Source organism: Taudactylus pleione, unplaced genomic scaffold, assembly GCF_031769625.1.
Source record: "Taudactylus pleione unplaced genomic scaffold, aTauple2 ptg000644l, whole genome shotgun sequence".
In the NCBI taxonomy this organism is placed as follows: Eukaryota; Metazoa; Chordata; class Amphibia; order Anura; family Myobatrachidae; genus Taudactylus; species Taudactylus pleione.
This window is the reverse complement of record NW_028285046.1, coordinates 990917-1014459: the sequence shown is the minus strand read 5'-3', so window position 1 is coordinate 1014459 and position 23543 is coordinate 990917. Positions and strand designations below refer to the sequence as shown.

The 23543-nt window shown below is 40.7% G+C and overlaps 6 non-coding genes across 6 annotated transcripts; 4 read left to right on the top strand and 2 right to left on the bottom strand.

Annotated features, from left to right (window-relative positions):
• The first annotated feature begins 3441 nt into the window (after nt 1-3441).
• TRNAK-CUU (transfer RNA lysine (anticodon CUU)) lies at nt 3442-3514 on the top strand. Its single transcript has one exon. It is a non-coding gene; the product is annotated as a tRNA-Lys (tRNA).
• Nucleotides 3515-11624: 8110 nt separating this feature from the next.
• TRNAG-UCC (transfer RNA glycine (anticodon UCC)) lies at nt 11625-11696 on the top strand. Its single transcript has one exon. It is a non-coding gene; the product is annotated as a tRNA-Gly (tRNA).
• Nucleotides 11697-18020: 6324 nt separating this feature from the next.
• Nucleotides 18021-18092, top strand: TRNAG-UCC (transfer RNA glycine (anticodon UCC)). The gene has a single exon. It is a non-coding gene; the product is annotated as a tRNA-Gly (tRNA).
• Nucleotides 18093-22358: 4266 nt separating this feature from the next.
• TRNAE-UUC (transfer RNA glutamic acid (anticodon UUC)) lies at nt 22359-22430 on the bottom strand. The gene has a single exon. It is a non-coding gene; the product is annotated as a tRNA-Glu (tRNA).
• Nucleotides 22431-22658: 228 nt separating this feature from the next.
• On the top strand, nt 22659-22731 carry TRNAM-CAU (transfer RNA methionine (anticodon CAU)). Its single transcript has one exon. It is a non-coding gene; the product is annotated as a tRNA-Met (tRNA).
• Nucleotides 22732-23441: 710 nt separating this feature from the next.
• TRNAE-UUC (transfer RNA glutamic acid (anticodon UUC)) lies at nt 23442-23513 on the bottom strand. The gene has a single exon. It is a non-coding gene; the product is annotated as a tRNA-Glu (tRNA).
• Between the last annotated feature and the right edge of the window lie 30 nt (nt 23514-23543).

The window sequence follows — 23543 nt, the reverse complement described above, 5'->3', positions numbered from 1 at the left end:
TTTGTTCTTTGTGTGTGTGTGTGTGTGTGTAAGCCTGGCACTACAGGGGGGAGGTGGGGGGGCACTAAAATAGGGGGTGTCCGCTACTGGGGCACTTTATGGGGGGTGCCCGCTACTGTATTGGGGTGGCCGCTACTGGGAGCAATTTATGGGGGGTGGCCACTACTGGGGGCAATTTATGTGAGGTGGCCACTACTGGGAGCACTGTATAGGGGTGGCCACTACTGGGAGCACTGTATAGGGGTGGCTACTACTGGGGGCACTGTATAGGGGTCTACAACTGGGGGCACTGTATAGGGGACTACTACTGGGGGCACTGTTTAGGGGGGCTACTACTGGGGGCAATGTATAGGGGGGACTACAACTGGGGGCACTGTATAGGGGGGACTACTACTGGGTACTATTACTGGGGGCACTGTATAGGGGGGACTACTACTGGCAGGGGCGTAACTAGGTATTTAAAGGCCCCATAGCAAAAGTTTGTAAGGGCCCCTATGTACCAGCCAATGGTGAAAAATGTATATAACACATGTAACTCTGACAAGAAAGATGGGGCCCCCCTAAGCCATGGGCCCCATAGCAGCTGCACCCCTTGCACCTATGGTAGTTACGCCCATGACTACTGGGTACTATTACTGGGGGCACTGTATAGGGGGGACTACTGCTGGGTACTATTACTGGGGGCACTGTATAGGGGACTACTACTGGGGTCTACTACTGTTGGCACTGTATAGGGGGGACTACTACTGGGGGCAATGCAGCATAGGGGGGATTACTACTGGGGCACTGTATAGGGGGGATACTACTGGGGGCAATGCAGAATAGGGGGATTACTACTGGGGGATTACTACTGGGGGCACTGCATAAGGGGGGTAGGGGGGCGCCAGTACATTACATTGCCAGGGGCGCTTGGATCCCTAGATACACCCCTGACAGTAAGCACTGCATAATGGGCACTACTTAAGGGGCAATACTCCAGGAAGCACTGCATAATGAGCACTACTACAAGGGGCATTGCATAAAGGGCACTACTACAAGGGGCAGTACATAACCGGCACTACTACAAGGGGCATTGCATAAGGGGCACCTCTCCAGGAAGCACTGCATAATGGGTACTACTACAGGGGGCATTGCATAAGGAGCACAACTACAGTAAGCACTGCATAATGGGCACTATTTCAGGGGGCATTGCATAAAGGGCACTACTACAAGGGGCATTGCATAAGGGGCACTACTCCAGGAAGCACTGCATAATGAGCACTACTACAAGGGGCATTGCATAAGGGGCACTAGTTCAGGAGGCATTGCATAATGGGCACTACTACAAGGAGCACTGCATAAGGGGCACTACTCCAGGAAGCACAGCATAATGAGCACTACTACAAGGGGCATTGCATAAGGGGCACTACTACGAGGGGGTGACACAAGGTCATGCTCCTGCAAATGTCATACCAAAGGTGTGCACACAAAAATGGGGCATGGCCTTGTGACAGCTAGGCCACGCCCCATTTCTGCACACGCGCCTTTGGCGTGCACATGATATCGTCTCTTTAACTTGACTACAGATATTTTTGGGCTTTTTGCCTCTGACTGGTTGGCCACCCCTGCATTGTGACATTATAACAAATAGAGCTTTTAAGAAAGTTGTATAACACACTTTTTCTTACACTGAACATGTAATCCATTCTAAAAATGTATTATTATTCCCAATTGGTGTTCAGTTGTTAATGTCCATATCTTTGATGTAATGTTTTCTTTTTATGTTTAATTACAAAAAGTTTAAAGTTTTTGTATGATTATTTTTATTATTATTATTATTATTACTATTATTTCTATTATTTAATTTTTTTTATTTTGGGCTCTATTTATAACCGTCTGTAGACATATATGTAGGAAAAAGTAGAAACGTGCTTCTATTTCCTATATTTTTACCTTAATTCACCTTTTGGGTGATCATTGTTTAGAATACTGAATAAACTGTTTTGATTTCATGATGTAAAATAAAATGAGCAAAATATCCATGGTGTGAAAGCACTACAGCATTTTGTTTATGCATAGTTTCATATTATGCTTATTATCAACATTTACTTGCAAGCTTGCAACCTATGGGAAACGTGTAATGTTGGTGGATGCAGGCTGCTGGCATTACAGTAGTTTTTCCAGCACATTGAATTGCCTGTTAAATGACAATAAAGAGGTGATTTAATTAGATTAAACATCCCATTGTATCATTCCTATAACTGTGGTTATAAACATGACACACAAATCTACTACAGAACCTCCCATCTAATTCAATCACCCCCTAGGACTTTGATACATGAGGTTAATTGCCATGTTGGCCTAGCCAGATTACAAGGGTAAACAGGGTTTATATGATATACCATAATACAGTAAAGCTGGGTACACACTAACAGATATATTGACCGATCAATTGATTGGCCAATATATCTGGCGCCCGTCGGTCAGTGTCTACTAGCGATACGTCTATGAATTACGTCGTTCACAGTTATATTGCGTCGGCTGTACTACACAGCCGATGGACAGATATAACTGCAGACATATCTGTCCATCGTGCTGTGTGTACTGGTGATCAGCTGATCTCCCATACACATGCAGCAGCAGTGGGGAGGGGGGCGGACCCAACCCATCCCCTGGCTAGTGGGACCTGCGGCTGCCTGGAAGATGATGGTCATTCGGTGTATATGAGCAACCATCCTCTATAGATATATCTGCAAATCACTCAATCTGCAGATATACCTGCTAGGTGTGTACCCACCTTAATACAGTGGTTCCCAAACTGGGTGCCGTGGCACTCTGGGGTGCCTCAGGGCTCTATCAGGGGTGCTTCGGGTTGGTGGTCCAGTACCAAATAAAATGATTTTTATTCAGTGTGATAGGCAAAACTAGTGCTAATGGCTGCCTATCAAAAAATATGTGGACAAAAAGAAGTGCAGTCCTGTCCCACACCACATAATTGACCATAGGGTGACAGGTAAGCACAATTTGGAAAAATGCTGACACTCTAGGGAGCCGTGATTCGAAAAAGTTTGGGAACCACTGCAGTAATACAAAGCTTTGTTTTATCAATAAATGTAGCTGTGTATTAAGCAAAAAGCAAAAAAGGAAATGACCTATAATGGAAAGGATCTTACAACCTCAAACAATACATGCAAACCTATACTGCTCAGAATAAAGAATAACACAATTCCCATAATGACCACACGGTGGCAGTGTTCCTTACAAGTTAATACCAATGTTCCCTTTCTGACTTTGTTTAATAATGAGCCAAAACAGGAGTTTAAAGATTACACATATAAGTAACTGCGGGGAATGGGCACAATTTTGTAACCTGTGGTGTTTAGATGACAAAGTTATATACACATACACATGATCATCAAAATATTTACTTTGCTAAAATTTCTAAATGAAAACTCTCCATGAGCCTGGCTAGCTCAGTCGGTAGAGCATGAGACTCTTAATCTCAGGGTCGTGGGTTCGAGCCCCACGTTGGGCGTCAGTGTTTTATTTACTACCTTACTGCTGTGGTTTTACTTTTAAGAAAACATTTGTATGGTTTTATGTTGTGATTTTTGTTTCTGGCTATCAGTTTGTAAAATGGTACATCTTATTGAATAAAAAATGACATTTTTAATTTAGGCCAAAAATATTTTATACTTGCAGCTCAGCTTAGTGTAGTAAATGTAGCAAAAGCATTGATGATAATAACTTTTCAGTTTGGTGTACAATTAAATGATAGAATGTACATTTAAAAAAAGGTAACCCCCAGTTACGGGGAGCGTGATGATGCCATTTGCTCCCCCCCAATGTGAGATGCTTCTATTTGACTTGCAGCATAGCAGTGTCCAGTAAGAAGATAATCCAGTGAGTGTACTTGGTCAGTGTGTGCTGACTCCTTTCCTGTCCCTTACACCCATCATTCCTTGACATTGGCCAGAACCAAGAACACCATGCAGAAGCTGCACCACTTTATCCAAGCTCTCTGCCAAAAACCCTTCCATGTAGGAAGTCTACAGGCATAGGCGTGCGCACGGGGCTGCCTGGTGTGCACAGGTACACTCTAATGTCCAGCACCCTCCCACACATGCCTGCAGTGATCGCCAAAAATTACTGTCCCCCCAATGGCACCCAGTCAGGACTGATTACTGACCGGGCTAATCATGGGCACTGTTGCTCTGCTTCCCAGTGTTTTCTTTAACCTAGGTGTGCGCTTTATGTGATGCAATGACGTCACGCTGCGCACCTGTCAGCCAGCTCTCTTTCCCGTGCCAAGCCATGAGGAGTATTACACATCAGTGGCGCACTGGCACGTACTTAGCAAGTGTCAGGCATTCGTTCTGGCAGCAGCTGGCACCAGTAGTGTGCTCTGTGTCAGGCTCTCATTGTGAGTGACTTCTATACTGCTGCAGCCTGCAGGGGGAGAGGGGGAGGATGCCAGGCAGGAAGAATATGTAATACCTCTTTTCCACCAAATTCCAGGTCCGACCTGGGTTTTCAAACATGGTTCCAACCCAGGTCAGACACCGTTTACACAGCACCATCGATCTGGGTTATTCTCAGGTCAGCCCCATTCACACTGAACCTGAGTCTGCCCTGCTAGACTTGTGAGGTCATAAAAAGTGGGAGGTGACTTCTCCACAGCCACCAATTAGCTCATTTTAGGCATGACCCAGGTCGGATAACCCGGATTGCGCCGTTTACACTGCACCATTACCCAGGTCCATCCTGGGTCCAACCCTGGTAGCTACCTGGGTTGGATTGCAGGGTCACTTGACCTGGGTGATTTTTCAGGGTCCCTTTTACACAGAGCTGCGACCCGGGTAGACCCAGCGAAAACCCAGGTTTTTGCCCTGGTGTAAAAGGGGTATAAGTAAAAATAATTCACTACATTTTTAGGAGGGTGGTATGATTATAAAATACATACATATTTTAACATAAAATATATGTAGTATAATATATATATATATATATATATAATCTGTTTAATATATTTTAAAACATGTATGTTTTTATAACCATATCACTCTCCTAAAAATGTATTGAATAATTTTTACATATTTAAACTGTACAGTAGATTATTTATACATACTTAAACCTCAACATTTTTAACGTTATTTTGTACTTCCTAAATACGGGGTGGTGGGGGTGTAGATTGATGACTTTAATGTAATGCTAGACTCGCACCCTGACTGGTTTTAGACACCCCCAAAAGCAGAGCTAGAAATGTTTTTCCGGTGGTGCACGCCTATGTCCACAGATTTTCATACCCTTTGGGTTTGGCTTTTGGGTGTAAAGTTTTGGAGTTTGTGCGGATAGCTGTGGCTGGGTGTTCTTTTGCAGGTCAATATGGAAGGAGCTGACAGTACCACAAACAAAAATACTGAAATATGAGATTTGCGACACTTTGACCCACACCCTCCACATAGAAATTGCGCTATTACGCCATGAGTGGGTGGGGCCTCATAACGCTAAGTGCTTGGCCAGGCCCCACCCCTATCAGTGACCCTCCGGGAGAAGATACATATGCGCAAGTATGTTGGGTGTGTGTTTGATATATGCATGTGACATAAATATACTATATATAGAGTAAGATTTAGGGTTAGGGTCAGACTTAGAGCCCGGAACAGCTGCATCACCACACCACTGAGTATCGACATTACCAATATCAACATGCTGAACGAAGACCAAGAAATAGAGTTACAGAGAGTCATGGATGCATTCACAATGTAGACATTATGTCAATGTCGACTATTGACATATTAACCTCCCATCCATGTCAATCTTCTGGTGTCGACATTCTGAATGTCAACATTTTATACCACATCCCTCGGTGTTTGTGTGCTTGGTGATGGCCTTTGTCTTCTTGGACAGAGCATGTATAGGGAGAAGATAAAGAAGAAGAAGAGGAAGAGGAGGAAGCGAAGAAGGGGAAGGAGAAGAAGAAGAAGGAGAAAAAGGAAGAGGAAGGGTAAGGAGAAGAATTATAGAGAACGTTGTGAATGCAAAGCTAAAAACTTGACCCCAGATGAAGGATGGGAGGTTCTAGGTGCCACTAATAGTCCTTCATCTGCAGATTGAGGTAAGCAAGCTGGAAAATAAGGAATCAGAAGCTGCTACAAGTACCTTGGACCCTAGTCACTAGTGTTTTGCTGTGGGACCCAGGTAGAAGGCATTGCAGCAGTTCAAGCTTGAGGATACACATAAGGGTTTGGAGAGGGAGGTGGGTGAGTACTAATTACTCAGGCACAGGCTTGTCTGGGGGAAGCATATTAGTTATAATTTTACTGTGAACAAGCATGTGTGGCCATGCCCCTGTATTTGGCCATGTCCCCAGGCACACAATGTCTCTGCGGCCCCTGATACAAATGCATGTTTTAGGAAGATTTTCTGATGAAATGAAGTGCATGATTCTGGCTATGTTCCTCATATGAAAGAATGACAATTTGAAAAATGGCTGTTTAAGTGTCATGCCATAATCCAGGACAACACCAAGATTCCACATATGTTCAGGGTATTGTAACTCTGAACCCCAAGTGTTAGTCAGATTGTTTGGAAAAGCTGCAGTCTTGTTCTTTGATGGTGAGGCACTTTAATAACAACTCATGTTTTATCAGGATTGTATCATAGCGAGCTAGCACTCATCCACTCCTGTAGCTCCGCAAGACAGACAGTTAGGGTTGTACAGGAAAAACAGAAGTCCTCTGGCGCTTCCTGTGGTATCCGTAAATAGTAAACAATAACACAATGCAATGTAATATTGCTATATAGTGATGAATTTAATATGTATCACAGTAAATATACAATGAAAAGCAAACTACTCCTACTGATTGGACTCCCAATACCACCCCCTTTTTGGATCTACTCTGAAAAAGGTGAGAATTTCTACATGATCACCCAGATCATTGACTTTTATTGGACTACATCCTGTGAAGAGGACATCCAATTATTACACATTTTGGACTTATCTATGTCTATATCCAGCCATAAGGAGACAGAGTAAAACGCTCAAAAGCGTATCTGTCCTTTTTCATTTATTAGCAGATCTCACAGACCCGCTGCACTGTATGTTTCATGTTCTTTGTTTTATTTTGTGAGTTTGTATTTCTTATTATTATATGAATATACCAGTATCAGCTGTTTTTATCAATATCCATTCATTGTATATTTACTGTGATACATATTAAATTCATCACTATATAGCAATATTACATTGTTTTATTGTTTACTATTTGCGGATACCACAGGAAGCGCCAGAGGACTTCTGGTTTTTCTGTATAGCTATTTAGGGAAGGTGAGCCCCTATTCTTTTCCCTCTTAGGCAGCATCCTGTGCCCTGTGATACTAGCGCTACCTTTAGACCCCTTCTTTCTCCAGCCAGTTAGGGTTGTATTGGCTTCTCAGTAACCAAAGTAAAGAATTGGTACAGTTAAGAATCATCTGTATAGCATTGTCAGACAAGGCCGTGACATCTGATTATTTCACCCAATGGTAGCATGTACATTGCAAATAGTCTGGCATGTGTAACTAATGACTAATGACAATGAGTATATTCCTGAAGACACTATTTGTGAACTGCTGGTGTGAAATTAATTTAATCAGATAAGTATTGTGCCAGAAAAATGTTGGGGCTCTGAGATGTCTGGTGGTGCTGGTTAGTCCTGGTCAGGCTGGATAGCATACTAGTAGTGGGGTCCTGGGTGTACACTGTCTGCTATAGCTCTATGGACTAGTGGGGCTGTAGGGAGCATTTACTACTGTATATACCAGAATCTAGTGACTTGGCTACTGTAGCAGGGTGTCCTCAAGGCTTACCTTCAACTCTATATTCTCCTCACACTGGGCCAGCCTGATAAGCTGGTTATAGCCCTTCTCTATTGTGGCCAGCCTCCCCAGCAAGCACTATTGGTAAGTGGGGAGGGTAGTATGGCACAGTGCTTCTAGACCACACATATGTCACCACAACTCCATTATTATTCGGAAAGATGGAACATGGGTAGCAGAGAGCTGCACAGTGCCAGTCTGCTAGTGCCAGTCTTTGCTGTGTTCTGTACCAGCACCATTTTTTAAAAATACATATTGAAAGATGGCGCCACCGGGAGCACTTACAGGGGGTTCTGCCATACAGATAATATCATGGGTGAAAGGTGTGCAGTGCGAGGGCCTGCACCCATTATGGATACACCACTGGTTATGGCACATAATTCGCCCATGGCATAGTATTTAATAAATCATCAATAAGCACAGACAGTCTATCTGTGTCTGGACAGTGTTAGTAATACAGTAAATACTAAGTGGCATTTACCATGTAAAATACAACTAAATCCAGAAGCAATATAAAAGTACTAATACAGGGCCTGATTCAGAGCCGGACGCTATTTGCGCTCGCTCGTTCAGAAAAAGGGGCCGGATATTTAAATAGAGCGCTTGCTCTTTGCGGTCTGTTGACGCCTCTATGTCTGAGCGAGCAAACGAAATATGCGCTCGCTATTTTGTAAAGACGCCCCCTGGCCGCTCGCATCATACGTCATCTCCGCTATTTATTAGATTAATCGAGTACATCGAAAGGCGTATGAACTGCTCGCTATTCTTGTGGTAGCATTTTTCTACCGCAATCATGCGAGCAGTTCAGGCTAAGAGACAACCAAGTGACGTGGTCAATGACGCTGCTTTGTTAATTATGCACACCCACTAAACGCCCATTTTGACCGTTTGGCACGCCTGCGTTCGGATCTCCACTCCCCATTTTCAAACACCTTCCCCTGTTCCCACCCACAAACGCCTCATTCTGTCACTCAAATTAGCAGGCACTCGCTATTTTGCGAGCACACGATTTCCGACCGCACTGACTGGTTGGCGCATGTGCACTACGACCCATACGCATGCGCAGATGTGCAAACATCGCTCGGAGCGAACGAGCGGCCGCTTACGAGCGGCTCTGAATCAGGCCCTAAGTTCAATGAAATAATAACATCTGTCTTTCCCTTTAAAAACAAAACAATTCTGAATCTGATTTTGTGCTGCAAACCAGTTTCAAATATGAAATAAATAATGTGAACAGGATCCGGCAACGACACTAATAATAGTAGTAATATTACTAGTGGGAGGAATCGGAAGACAATTGTCATCATCAGCAGAGCGTATGTTGTACCAAGGGCCAAAGTATTAATCTGCACACATATATACTCCTTTATAATGCAAATGAGCATTGTGAAAAAAATATAATTTTCAGTGAAAACACCCCACAAAATCTGTATGTGCTAAAGATGAGATCTTTAGTGAGAAATGTGTTGCATATGTTGTGGGGTAAAGTTAATCCCTTGTCTTGTCACTATCATAATATTCTATTGGCTCAGCTCAACTCATGGAAAAAAAGGGATATTCCCTCCAGCACACCGCAGCAATATCAACAAAAATACTTGAATCCTGCATGATAATAGAAATTCAGAGGTATTAGTTGCATACATTTGCAAATATATGATTAAGCGCCAGGCCAACGTCAAGGCTCCTCTATACCGGCGGTATAGAGGAGCCTTGATGTTGGCCCGGCGCTTAATCATATATTTGCAAATGTATGCAACTAATACCTCTGAATTTCTATTATCATGTAGGATTGAAGCATTTTTGTTGATATTGCTGCAGTGTGCTGGAGGGAATATCCTTTTTCTGTGGTTCAGTGTAAACCCCGCCCTTTACAAGCACCTGTGCAAAATCATTAAGCTGATGTGAGCGACCACCATACTTTTTATTTTCAGCTCAACTGATCCCATAGGCCTTTGTTCCTTTCTGTAAATACTTTTGTATTGCTCCCAAAACCTTGTACACTTTGACATAAATGTAGCCACAAAGCAAACACAAAACAATAATAATGCTAATTTCACAACCATTGGCGAAACATGATCAAATTTTACATTTTTCATTTATACATTTTGAAATGTAAAAAAAAAAAATATGATGTATTATACATGCGATACATTTCTAGTTCACCTGCAGCCCTTTCGACATTGGCGTATCTATAAAGAGTGCAGGGTGTGCAGTGCACATGGGCCCCTGGGTCCAGGGGTTCCTCACTGCACACCCTGCACCCATATTATATTATACATACTCCTCCGGAGTCCCATGTCAGCACTGCAGACAAAAATCACCTCTAAAAATGGCGAGGCAGACATTTTCCATGAGATTTGTGCATGCACAATAGAGAAGTCTCTGAGAAATAGTGCAGGTGCTGTGATACCGGAGACCTGTGCATGCACTGCTGGGGAGAAAGGGGCCCATATGGAGGCTGCACACAGCCTCTTCTACTGTTCATTTTTCTGACTCTGCCTCCTCTTCGTTACCTCTATCAGTTGGAGTACCGCAAGGCTCTTAGGTCCTTTGCTATTCTCAATGTATACTACCTCTCTTGGCAAATGAATCCGCTCTTTTGGATTTCAGTACCATCTGTATGCGGATGATACTCAAATCTACCTATCCTCCCCAGATTTATCACCATCTGTATTGGTCCGTGTCACTGAATGTATTTCTGCCATTTCATCTTGGATGTCATCTCGCCACCTGAAACTTAATATTTCTAAAACAGAACTAATTATATTTCAACCAGCCAATAACAGTTACCAACCTGATCTCTCTATCACTGTTGATAACTCGACAATCCACCCTGCCCTACAAGCTCGCTGCCTAGGTGTCATCCTTGACTCTGAGCTGTCCTTTGTTCCCCACATTCAATCTGTCTCAAAATCATGTTACATACATCGAAAAAACATATCCAAAATTCAACCATATCTCACACAAGATACTGCAAAAACTCTAAACCATGCACTCATTATTTCCTGCATTGACTATTGGTCTTCCCAAAAACAGGCTGTCGCCATTACAATCCATTATGAATGCAGCTGCAAGACTTATCTTCCTTGCCAAATGTTAATTGTCCACTGCTCCTCTAGTCTCTGATCCTTCAAGCGTTCCCTGAAAACTCACCTCTTCAGGCAAGCTTACCAGATTCTAGAACCACCTACATAACCTTCATAGCTTCCATGTCTAATTACTGTACATCCACTTTCACAGTCCACACATAACATCACACATTGTCTTTCTTTCACATCCTCCTGACATTTGGCCGACATTCCTGTTCGACTGGATCATGCAGCCTACCAAGAAACTCTGCATTCTGGCTGGACCAAAGGCAATATATAGCACCTATCCTTGTGTATCAATGCCTATTTCCCTATAGATTGTAACCTTGCGAGCAGGGCCTTCCTACCTATATATCTGTCTGTTATTACCCAGTTTTGTTCTATTAATGTTCCAATTGTTAAGTGCAATGGAATATGCTGCGCTATATAAGAAACTGTTAATAAATAAAAGCCCACTCCTCTCTTACACCACTCCTGCCTCTAGGAAACCACTCTAGCAGGAAATGATTGACAACTTCAAGATACTAAAACTTTTTTAATGGTGATGTTTGGTATTAACAAGAGATGATCATAAAGTTACAACAGTAATATACTTTCAGATAAACACAGAGATATAAAGAAAACTATAAAAGAGCATGTTATATCAGCTTGTATATCAGTACTTAGTGTGTGTTCTCAGCAGGCTGCAAACAGCAGGCGTTGGTGGTATAGTGGTGAGCATAGCTGCCTTCCAAGCAGTTGACCCGGGTTCGATTCCCGGCCAACGCAGCTTTATTTTAAGTAAAGTCTTCCATACCATAAGTTTTCTTAGTATGTTGTAATTAAGCAATATGTCCATTTTACTATCAAAATCATATCTGTATGTACATTTTATATAATATTGATAAAATTGTATGTGAATAATGCAATATTACATTAGTCGAGCTTATAAAACTTTAGGGTGCACACTTGCCTTCGGAGATGAATAGCGGGGGAATGTTACCAGACTTGATGACCCGCGGATTATAAGCCTGATTCAGAGTTGTACGGTATGCCGATATTTTCACAGTTGAGCAATTATCAGCCGTCTTTACGCATACATCTGAGTCTCACAAGATAAGCGTCATGATACATTACCACAGTAACTCGCAGCGAGTATTTATTTGCAGTGTGACTGACAGTCAGGGAGCATTTGGGTGTGGTTTATGGGAAGTAGCGCCTAAAATCGCAGGTGTGTTGCGACCATTTCACGGGCATTTCACATCCTGGGTCTGCGACCCCATAAGCAGTAAATATGGCTCCAGCATCTCATTACTTGGGTTACTTAAGACTGCTAACATCGAATGATCTCCAACCAGTGCTGTATCTTTGTAAGTAGATGCTTGGATTTGCAAAGACGCTGATGAGCTCAATACATATATAGCTGCGACAATTGCATATTTTCGCACAGCAACAATTACTTGCTGCAGATAGAGAAAAACACTATTGCAGGAATGTGTATGCAGTATCCAGTTCATATTAAATAAACATTTACGGAGGAAAAACAATAAAAATAAATGTATATATGTATATATAATTGATAGAAGAGTGCCTATTAGAGTACATTCATATATATTACCACACGATTCACTTGGTGAGTATAAAGTACAAGAGCATAATAAAGTGAAGAATATAAAAAAAAAATTCTGCATATCTTTTAGCGAGTTTCTTTGGTCACATGACCAATCATAGAAATTAGCATATAGAGGATAAATAGAAATAAAACATAGGGCCTGATTCAGAGCCGCTCCTAAGCGGCCGCTCGTTCGCTCCGAGCGATGTTTGCCCAACTGCGCATGCGTACGGATCGTTATACGCATGCGCGAACCAGTCAGTGCGGTCGAAATTCATGTGCTCGCAAAATAGCGAATGCCTGATAATTTGAGTGACAGAAAGAGGCATATGTGGGTGGTAACGGGGGAAGGTGCTTGAAAACGGGGAGTGAAGATCCGAACACAGGTGTGCTTAAAGGTCAAAACGGGTGTTTTATGGGTGTGCATAATTAAAACAGTAGCGTCATTGACCACGTCACTGGGTTATTTTATAGCCAGAACTGCTCGCAAGATTGTGGTAGGAAAAACCAACCACAAGAATAGCGAGCAGTTCATACGCTGGTCGATGTACTCGATTAATCTAATAAATAGCGGACATGACGTAGGATGCGAGCGGCCAGGGGGCGTATTTTTTCAAAAAACGACCGCAAGCTTTGTTCGCTCGTTCAGACCTAGAGGCATGAACAGACCGCAAAGAGCAAACGGTTCATTTGAATAGCCACCCCTATTTTCTGGACGAGCGAGCGCTAATTGCGTCCGGCTCTGAATCAGGCCCATAGTGTATACTGTTATTTAAAGTTACACTGTATTAAGAACTATTGAAAACCTTTAAAAAAAAACATAACCACCATTAGGGACATTATATTCCTAAAGAAGTATGACTACCACAGGTTGTTTAGGTTTTTAAAAAAGTTATTTATTTGACACATTGAAAAGTAAAACACGTATAAGAAACATGCAAATGAGTGCTTATCTGTCCATACGGAAATTTCATGTACAGCTGTGTAGTCTCAATGTGATTCGTCTACCAGAGAAACTTCATCATGGGGATAGTGTACATGAGCCCAAGAGCCATGATTATACCAGTCCTAACAAGCCATAATAATTATACCTGTGACATCATTACTGACCACTTCCTGTATGGGAAACCAGTTTTTACATCTGAAATAGCTTATATATACGCAGCAGATATGTTGCTCTATAGCTTAGAAAACCACATTCACCCGCAGGTGGAATGGTCACTTCCTGTTTCCAGGATCCATTACAGTCAAGGAAATCCTAGTTTCTATGGGTGGAAGGCATGGTGGCCATTTTGTTCCTCTCAGTGGAATGCATGTGAAGCGCATGCGTCACTTCTGGTTTCATGGTCTCTCAATACCAGCGCCAGAGCATAAACAATACATTAGTGTAAACATCTAGTTTCTGATGCTTGTATAGGGCGCACCTTCTGCTTTATACTTTGTTCCATATTCATAAATATGATGTTTATATCTTCTGAGGCACAATCACTGCTGTCTAGATGATGCACATGGTGGCAATTCTGGCTTGAATAGAGCGTTGCAGCCATTTTCCAGAAGATCCATATTTCCTAAGTAAGGGACTCCATATATAACCTGTGAATGTTGTTATGCAACATCAAACATACAATATTAGTATTTATCATAAAAGTACATCTGTATATGTATGTTTAATCGAAAAGATTATAATAATAGTTTAAATATATTTAAATTAGAGATATGTGAGTATTCAGATGCTTATATGCAGCAATTCATACTTACTGACTTCCTATGAATGCTTTCCAGGAGCAGTCCTCCTGCAGGTCGGTTCGGGGGGCATGGCCGGACTGGTGACTTAACTAGGCCCCTCCCCTTTATAGGGAAAGACCGCAAATCTACACCATTTAGCCCCGCAAAATTCCCCATTAAACCTCCCCACCCTGCCCGCTTCACTAGGAAGTGGGCAGCATGTGGGAGATATGCCTACACTTCTAGGGGTGCAGGGGGCTACCCAAAAAATCTGGAGCCTTGGAGGCAGGTATAAAGCAATTTTATTCTTTTTTTTCCCCCAGGTAAATTTATATTTTTGTATAAACTGCATAATGCATACACAGCCCTGCAACAGTGGTTCTCGCTAGATGGCATAGGGCACTAGCAGCCCGAAATGTTGCTGTATTAATTACACTATTTCCCTAAATAAACACTTTTGGTGTATAGAATCTGATCCTGGACTGACGTTTTCTTATATATATGTACAGCATGGAAGGCTGATTTAACCAAGTCCATGATGTGCATGGTGCGCTCTGATGAGCTCCACAGTAGCACATCTTTTATTCCCTATGCTTGATGCAACTATTATATTCTTATATTAGTCTGTAAGTAACAATTTATAGGATAGGATAATTCAATGTCACATGGTTGTGCCCTGCTCATAGAGTATGTAGGCCCTCCAACAATTGCTGTCGACTCTCAATATGAGATTCAAAGAGCTGTCACTATCAGTGAAGCAAGCCATCATTAGGCTGAAAAATCAAAACAAGCCCATCAGAGAGATAGCAAAAACATTAGGTGTGGCCAAATCAACTGTTGGGAACATTCTTAAAAAGAAAGAATGCACCGGAGAGCTCAGCAACACCAAAAGACCCGGAAGACCACGGAAAACAACTGTGGTGGATGACAGAAGAATTATTTCCCTGGTGAAGAAAAACCCCTTCACAACAGTTGGCCAAATCAAGAACACTCTCCAGGAGGTAGTTGTATATGTGTCAAAGTCAACAATCAAGAGAAGACTTCACAAGAGTGAATATAGAGGGTTCACCACAAGATGTAAACCATTGGTGAGCCACAAAAACAGGAAGACCAGATTAGAGTTTGCCAAACAACATCTAAAAAAGCCATTACATTTCTGGAACAACATCCTATAGATAGATGAAACAAAGATCAACTTGTACCAGAGTGATGGGAAGAGAAAAGTATGGAGAAGGAAAGGAACTGCTCATGATCCAAAACATACCACCTCATCAGTGAAGCATGGTGGTGGTAGTGTCATGGCGTGGGCATGTATGGCTGCCAATGGAACTGGTTCCCTTATATTTATTGATGATGTGACTGCTGACAAAAGCAGCAGAATTAATTCTGAAGTGTTTCAGGCAATATTATATGCTCATATTCAGTCAAATGCTTCAGAACTCATTGGACAGCGCTTCACAGTGCAGATGGACAATGACCCGAAGCATACTGCAAAAGCAACCAAAGAGTATTTTAAGGCTAAAAAGTGGAATGTTATGCAATGGCCAAGTCAATCCCCTGACCTGAATCCGATTGAGCATGCATTTCACTTGATGAAGACAAAACTGAAGGGAAAATGCCCCAAGAACAAGCAGGAACTGAAGACATTTGCAGTAGAGTCTTGGCAGAGCATTACCAGGGATGAAACCCAGCGTCTGGTGATGTCTATGCGTTCCAGACTTCAGGCTGTAATTGCCTGCAAAGGATTTGCAACAAAGTATTAAAAAGTGAAAATTAGATTTAGGATTGTTTAGTTTGTCCCATTACTTTTGGCCCCTTAAAAAGTGGGAGGCACATATAGAAACCATTGTAATTCCTACACCGTTCACCTGATTTGGATGTAATTACCCTCAAATTAAATCTGAAAGTCTGCAGTTAAAGCACATCTTGTTTGTTTCATTTCAAAGCCATTGTGGTGGTGAATAGAGGCCAAAATATGAAAATTCTGTCAATGTCCCAATATTTATGCACCTGACTGTATCTAACCAAGGAATCAGTATAACAAGATAATGTTTCTTATGCATATATGTGGGAAAAAAAGATGATTTAATGCAATATCTCTCATATGTTCCAAAAGTGAGTTATAATAATTACAGAACAGGTTATTAGCACTGTTTTGGACAAAGGTCTTTAGATGGTTGTCAAATAGTCACTTTCGTGAATCATCAACCCAAAAGAGTATGTTTGTGTACTACTTTTGTAGTTCTATTTCTGAATGTCAGAATTTTATCACCATTTTTAATCAACAAGCATTGTGACTTTTTCTCATTAAAGTTCTTAGAATAATGTTCTGTCTCTGCGTTCTTAAAGAATTAACATCAGGTTGTTTATTATAACCCTATGCTTATACAGGGAACAGTGGCAAAACTACTGGAGACAATGGAAGAGGTCGACTCTGGGCTCCAGCCCTGAAATGGGCACTGTGATATCCTCCAGTGTTTATGTTTCCATTTTATGAACCCCAGAGTAAGAAAAGCCAGGGAGCCCAGGAATCACGTGCCCCAGTCCTTCTTCTCCCAAGAGAGGGGTGTATGGGGGTACTGCTGGAGAGTTAGTAGTAGATGTGGAGTGGCAGTGTGTGTTTGGGTACTGCTTGGTTGTTGATAGTGAATGTGTGTTTGCGTGAGGGGGGTAGTGGGTGCTGTTGAGGTGTTAGTAGTGAATATGAGGTGGCATTGTGTGTTTGCATGTTGCATGAGTTAAACAGTGCAGTAATTAGTAATAAAAGAGATTAAAATCCTGCTCTTCTAGATGTCAAAGATTGCTTGCTAGTAAATACAGAGTTATTATAAAGGGAATATTTGGTTCTTTGTTTGAGGCAGTACCAGGAAGTGTAAAATTAGAGACAATTCTAATAACACCCCGTACTTCAAATAAAGCACAAAAAACACAAATAAAAAAAGTTTACAGTTGACCTAAGGTTATTTTTTATTATTTATGTTAGACAGAACTTTGCATGGATTTATAATACAGTAAAATAAAAACATTAAATGAAGGTTGGTATTTACAGTCCTACATAGGTTATGCGCAGTATTTTTGAATGTGTGGATTGCTAAAACATGAACATCAGTCAAAAAAACTATTTTTATAGCAATATTACTTTCATAACATTAGTTTGTACTATTGTTATCAAAATGAGTTGGCACCCATGGGAGTTCTGAATAACTAAAGCAAAAACAACTGGAGAGATGCAGAAGCACCTTTATTTTATATCACAAAATATTATATATCTGTGTACAAATCACACAGTCATATAAATACCAGATAAAAAGTTATGGTGTTCATTGCTTAAGAGAGCTACTAGACAATCCTAAACTAATCGGGCCTTAGTCATTGTTTCTATGGAGCACTAACCCGGCCACCGATTCACACCAATACCAAGCCCAGTGTTCTGCTTTTGAAGGTCCACAAAGCGACAAAGTCTTAACTTGGAGCACAAATCTAGACCAGTGCAACAGGAGCTATAAGTCTATAACCACTAGACAGCCTGTCTGAAGAAGGATGTAGAATTCTCTCAGGACAGCTGTGCTCCCTCCTTACAACTTATCCAATTGAAAAAGTGGTGAGACTGAGCTTAGATAGCACTTCCTTGCTAGATTGGGTTCCTGTATATTGGAGGGTGACCTATGAGCTTCCCCAAACTCCTTAGTATGCATCATGCACAACATAGGGATTAACTAAGGGATATCAACATAAAATGGACATAGTGTGTGTTCTTAGCCAGCTTCAAACAGCAGGCGTTGGTGGTATAGTGGTGAGCATAGCTGCCTTCCAAGCAGTTGACCCGGGTTCGATTCCCGGCCAACGCAGCTTTATTATTACATACCATAAGTTTTCTTAGTATGTTGTAATTAAGCTATGTGTCCATTTTACTATTAAAATCATATCTATATGTAAATTTTATAATATTGTATTAGTCGAGCTTCTAACTTTAGGGTGCACACTTGCAAGTTTCTGGTTAGTTCCTCAGTATCAGATCACCTTCGGAGATGAATAGCGGGAGAATGTTACCAGACTTGATGACCTGCGGATTATAAGCCTGATTCAGAGTTGTACGGTATGCCGATATTTTCACAGCTGAGCAATTATCAGTCGTCTACGCATACATCTGAGTCTCACAAGGCAAGAGTCATTGTACATTACCACAGTAACTCGCAGCGAGTATTTATTTGCAGTGTGACTGAAAGTCAGGGAGCATTTGGGGGATGGTTTACGGGAAGTATTGACTAAAATCGCAGGTGTTGTGACCATTTCGTGGGCATGTCACATCCTGGGTCTGCGATCCCATAAGCAGTAAATATGGCTCCAGCTTCTTATTATCATTTTCTCCCATTCCTTACCAGATTTACATTCCAAATACAGGAGTAGAGAAGCTTGTCTTTTCTGGTGCACTGAAATGAATAAAATATAATCTTTATTATTAACATTAAAATATACACATCAGAAGCACTTAGTGAAGAAGTGGAAATGCTTTTCAAAACCAAAATTTAGCACCGTACGTTCCACCAGAAGTATATATATATGTCTCCTTCACTTAATAATGTATCACTAAGTTTAATAAATTTAATTTCCAACTCCTATTACTGTGGATGGATGGAATAGTCATCTAATATAAGAGACATTGGGGTCTATTTACTAAGGTGCGGGTTTTTAGAAGTGGTTTTGTTGCCCATAGCAACCAATCAGATTCTAGCTATTACCTTCTAGAAGGTGCTAGATAAATGTTAAGTAGAATCTGATTGGGGTAAATATACCCCATTATTGCACATGACTGACCATATTAACTCTAACAAACTGAGTAGTCATCAGTGGCGTATCTATAATGGGTGCAGTGTATGTGGGGCAAACAGGCCCCCGAGTCCAGGGGGCCCAGCACCGCACACCCTGCACCCATATTATTTTAAATTGACCTGTCCATGGTCCCGCGTCGGGTGTCAGCGCCTTTTTTCCGGTGTTCTGGGCATGCGCAGTAGACTCCAGGCACACTCTAGTGTCCGGAGTCTACTAATGCTCCGGAGGCTGGCTAGCCGCGTCAGTTGGCTGCCGGCCACCGGGGAGAGAGGAGGGGGCCCCGCACGGGGAGTGCACACGGGCCCCCTCCTCTCGTAAGACGCCCCTGGTGGTCATACACTACCATTATAAGTGCAGGATATATATACACTCAGGATATATGTGTATTCGATCTGCCTTATTTATTTTAATAGACGGAGCAGTCATAACATTTTTAGACTAAAACAGTCATTGACCTGAATCCACAAAAATTATTGGCCAAATAAATGATGCATAGAAAATAATATTTGATGTAGTGGTAAACCACAATTAATATCCCCTCAGGAATTGTTCAACAGTGCTACTATAAATCAATGTTATTTATTCCTAAACTGGAAAGAAAACTAGAATTGCCAGAGAATATATGAACTGCTGAATAGACACAGTATCCATGTGAGAATTCTAATAAATGATATTTTGTATTATAATGCTGCATTCTGACAAATGTATCCATATTATAAGAAGACTTAAGTGATTCAACTCCCTGGGAATAATTTCACCTAGATATAACTGATTAACATAGAAGACAACATATAAAAAAAAAAAATATATAGGAATAAAATAGTCTAGGGTCAGAGGAGTTTTACCTTTATATTTATTAAACTTAGCGATACATAAGTAAGTGAAGGAGACATATATTCACAAAAATATTGAATCGGTGGACCGTACGGTACTAAATCTCGGTATTAAAACACATTTCCATTACTTTATTTCATATTTCTATAGTTTTAATATTTCACTAACTGTTTCTGATGTGTATAATTTAATGTTAATAATAAAGATTATATTTTATTCATTTGAGTGCACCAGAAAAGACAACCTTCTCTACTCCTGTATTTGTATTGCAAACTTTTTCATTGACCGATGTAGCACCCCCTACTGCTTATGAAACTATGGTAATATAAGGAATGTATTAGGTTTTTTTTCTAATAATAGAATACTTTAACTACAATATAACACGAGGAGACTTGTGGGGATGTATATCTTTTCCTTCTCTTTGTCCTCAGATTTTCATTCCAACCAGCCAACTAGCCGGGATTTCAACAGTCCCATTCTGGCGTCGGTATTTGAACTGACGGATGTTGAGCCGCTGAGATATCATACCCATCCCTTTATTTTCACTACCCTGCTTTTATCATAAAATTCTGATGCATATGCACTAACTCAATACCATCGTAAATGACTTTAATGGTGTAAATGGTGACTTTCACAAAAATACATTTTAAAATCTTAAGGTGCATACAAACAACAAATATTTTAACGATTATATTAAGGATATCGTTTATCGTTGAAAAAATCGTTCACTTTCTAAGTTAAAACGATTAACGATTATCATTCATGCGCGTTCACGTTTGTAGTTTGTAATTTGTAGTTCAGTCAGACTGACCAACTGAACGGTTTTCATTAAGGGAATATACAAAAATCGTTTGTAGTTTAAAAAAATCGTTCATTGCACTTTAAAAAATCTGAAAGATAATCTGACAGATAATCTGACAGAAAATCGTTCATAAAATCATTGGTAACAAAATCGTTGTGTGTGTGTATGCAGCTTGCTTGGAGCATACACACGGTCAGATTTGTCAGATCTGTCAGATTTGTCAGATCTGTCAGATGAAAGATTTGAACGATTTGAACGAATTGAACGATTGAACGATTTTTGACTGCATTAAAATGAATGGAAATCATCCAAGTCTGACTGCAAACACATCAGATGTCAGATATCGTTATCTGACCATCGGGAACGCGCATCGTTCATCTGACAGATCTGTCAGATATGTCAGATTTTCCTTCAGATATGAACGACTTAACGATTTTTAAATCATTATCGTTCAGATCTAAACGAAAAATCTGACCGTGTGTATGCACCATTAAGCTGCATACACACACAACGATTTTGTTACCAACGATTTTATGAACGATTTTATGAACGATTATCTGTCAGTTTATGTGTCAGATTTTTTAACGTGTAATGAACGATTTTTTGAACTGCAAACGATTTTTGCTTAATGAAAATCATTCGGTTGGTCAGTCTGACTGAACTACAAACTACAAACGTGAACACGCATGAACGATAATCTTTCTTCGTTTCAACTCAGAAGGTGAACGATTTTTTCATCGATTGAACGATAAACGATATCGTTATCAATTATTGTTCAAAAAATCATTGTGTGTGGACTAAAGGTGCTTTAGTGATACATTTAAAATGTGAAATGCCTATTCAACAATGTGCTTCTTTTATAATAGAAAGCATGTATTTATAAAGCTTTTTAACATCATAATAATGATGTATAGACAACACAAGAAAAAGTGTATAACATAAATAAAGCTAAAATGTATTTCAAAAAGCACATACAAAAACATCTACTGCTGAATACATTGTATTAAAAGACATTAATAACTAAACAGTCCTTAGGTTGGGTTGGGTTACGGGATGCCAGTGCTCGGGATCCCAGCGGTCAGAATCCAGATGCTGGCATCCCGATAGGGTTAGGATACCGACACCTGTTGGTGAGTGACCTAACCCTCCCTCTCTGCAGCCTAAACCTAACTCTTCCTTCCTGAAGCATAAACCTCCCCCTGTAGGGGTGTAATTTGGTATTTGAAGGCTCCATAGCAAAAGTTTGTAAGGGCCCCATATGTGCCACCCAATGGTGAAAAATGTATATAACATGTGTAACTTTGACAAGGAAGATGGGCCCCATAGCCCCTGAACCCAATGCACCTATGGTAGTTACGCCCATGGCTCTAACCCTCCCCCTAACTCCAATACTTACCGTTGAGATGCCGGCAGTCGTAATGTCAGCGCCGCGATAATGACAGGTGTCAGGATTCCGGCACCAACATTCTGATCGTCAGCATCCCAACAGACGGTATTCTATCTACGTACCCTTAGGACAAGATAACAGTAAAAAAGCATATGTTTGTTTATTAAATGTAAAATATAGCACATGTACCGCAGTAATCAAATGAAGTGCTTAGCAATTTATATTGTTGTTGTTTCTGTACAAGGGAGACAAAACATTTGCTTCCCATACCGGGAGTCGAACCCGGGCCGCCTGGGTGAAAACCAGGAATCCTAACCGCTAGACCATATGGGAACAGATAAGCACCATTCTATGTGATATCTCCCACATATATAGTACTATTACATTTCTTTAAGGTAGAATAACATTCTACGGAGTAGCAGATGAATAGGATGTAGTAAAGGGAGGGACAGTCACATACCAATACCAATCATCCACAAGTGAACGCTACCAACTTCCCAGGATGTAGACGAGTCATCTGGACGTATATGGATTGACCACATACTACTTACTTTTCAAGTTGCCTCGTTAGCGCAGTAGGTAGCGCGTCAGTCTCATAATCTGAAGGTCGTGAGTTCGATCCTCACACGGGGCAGTTTCCTTTTCTGAAAGGCAGACAATGAAAGTCCTTTAAAGCAGTGAACTCAGCAAGTTTATTTATTATACAATTTGCAAAGATAAATTTATACTTACAGTAAACACATTCATTTTCTGACATGTTTTCACTATCTATTGTAGTACGGCCAAAGCATAGTGACAGAATGGCCACAATGTTTTGTTTGTTTGGGTTTTTTTACATGCACAGTTCATACACACACAACGATTTTGTTACCAACGATTTTATTAACAATTTTCTGTCAGATTATCTGTCAGATTTCTTAAAGTGTAATGAACGATTTTTTTGAACTACAAACAATTTTTGCATATTCCCTTAATGAAAATCGTTGAGTTGACAAGTCTGACTGAACTACAAACATGAACGCGCATGAACGATAATCGTTCATCGTTTGACTCAAAAAGTGAACGATTTTTTAAACGATTATCGTTAAACAATATCGTTTGAAAAAATTGTTGTGTGTGTGTATGCAGCTTTACAAATAAGTAACATAGATCTTGATTTATTTTAGTAAGCAATTTTTTTGTTCACTTTTTTTATTAGCAAATAAAAGTGTATAGAAAAGAAATAGACTAAGAAATTTTTTTTTAATTTTCTCTAAATAAATTGTACAATCCTATAAATGTAATATTTCATATGCATAATTCTTATTTGAAAAAAAAAAAAAAAAATCCTATAAAAATCTGACATTCCCATACCGGGAGTCGAACCCGGGCCGCCTGGGTGAAAACCAGGAATCCTAACCGCTAGACCATATGGGAAATGTTATTAAGTCATTCTTCTATTAAGTC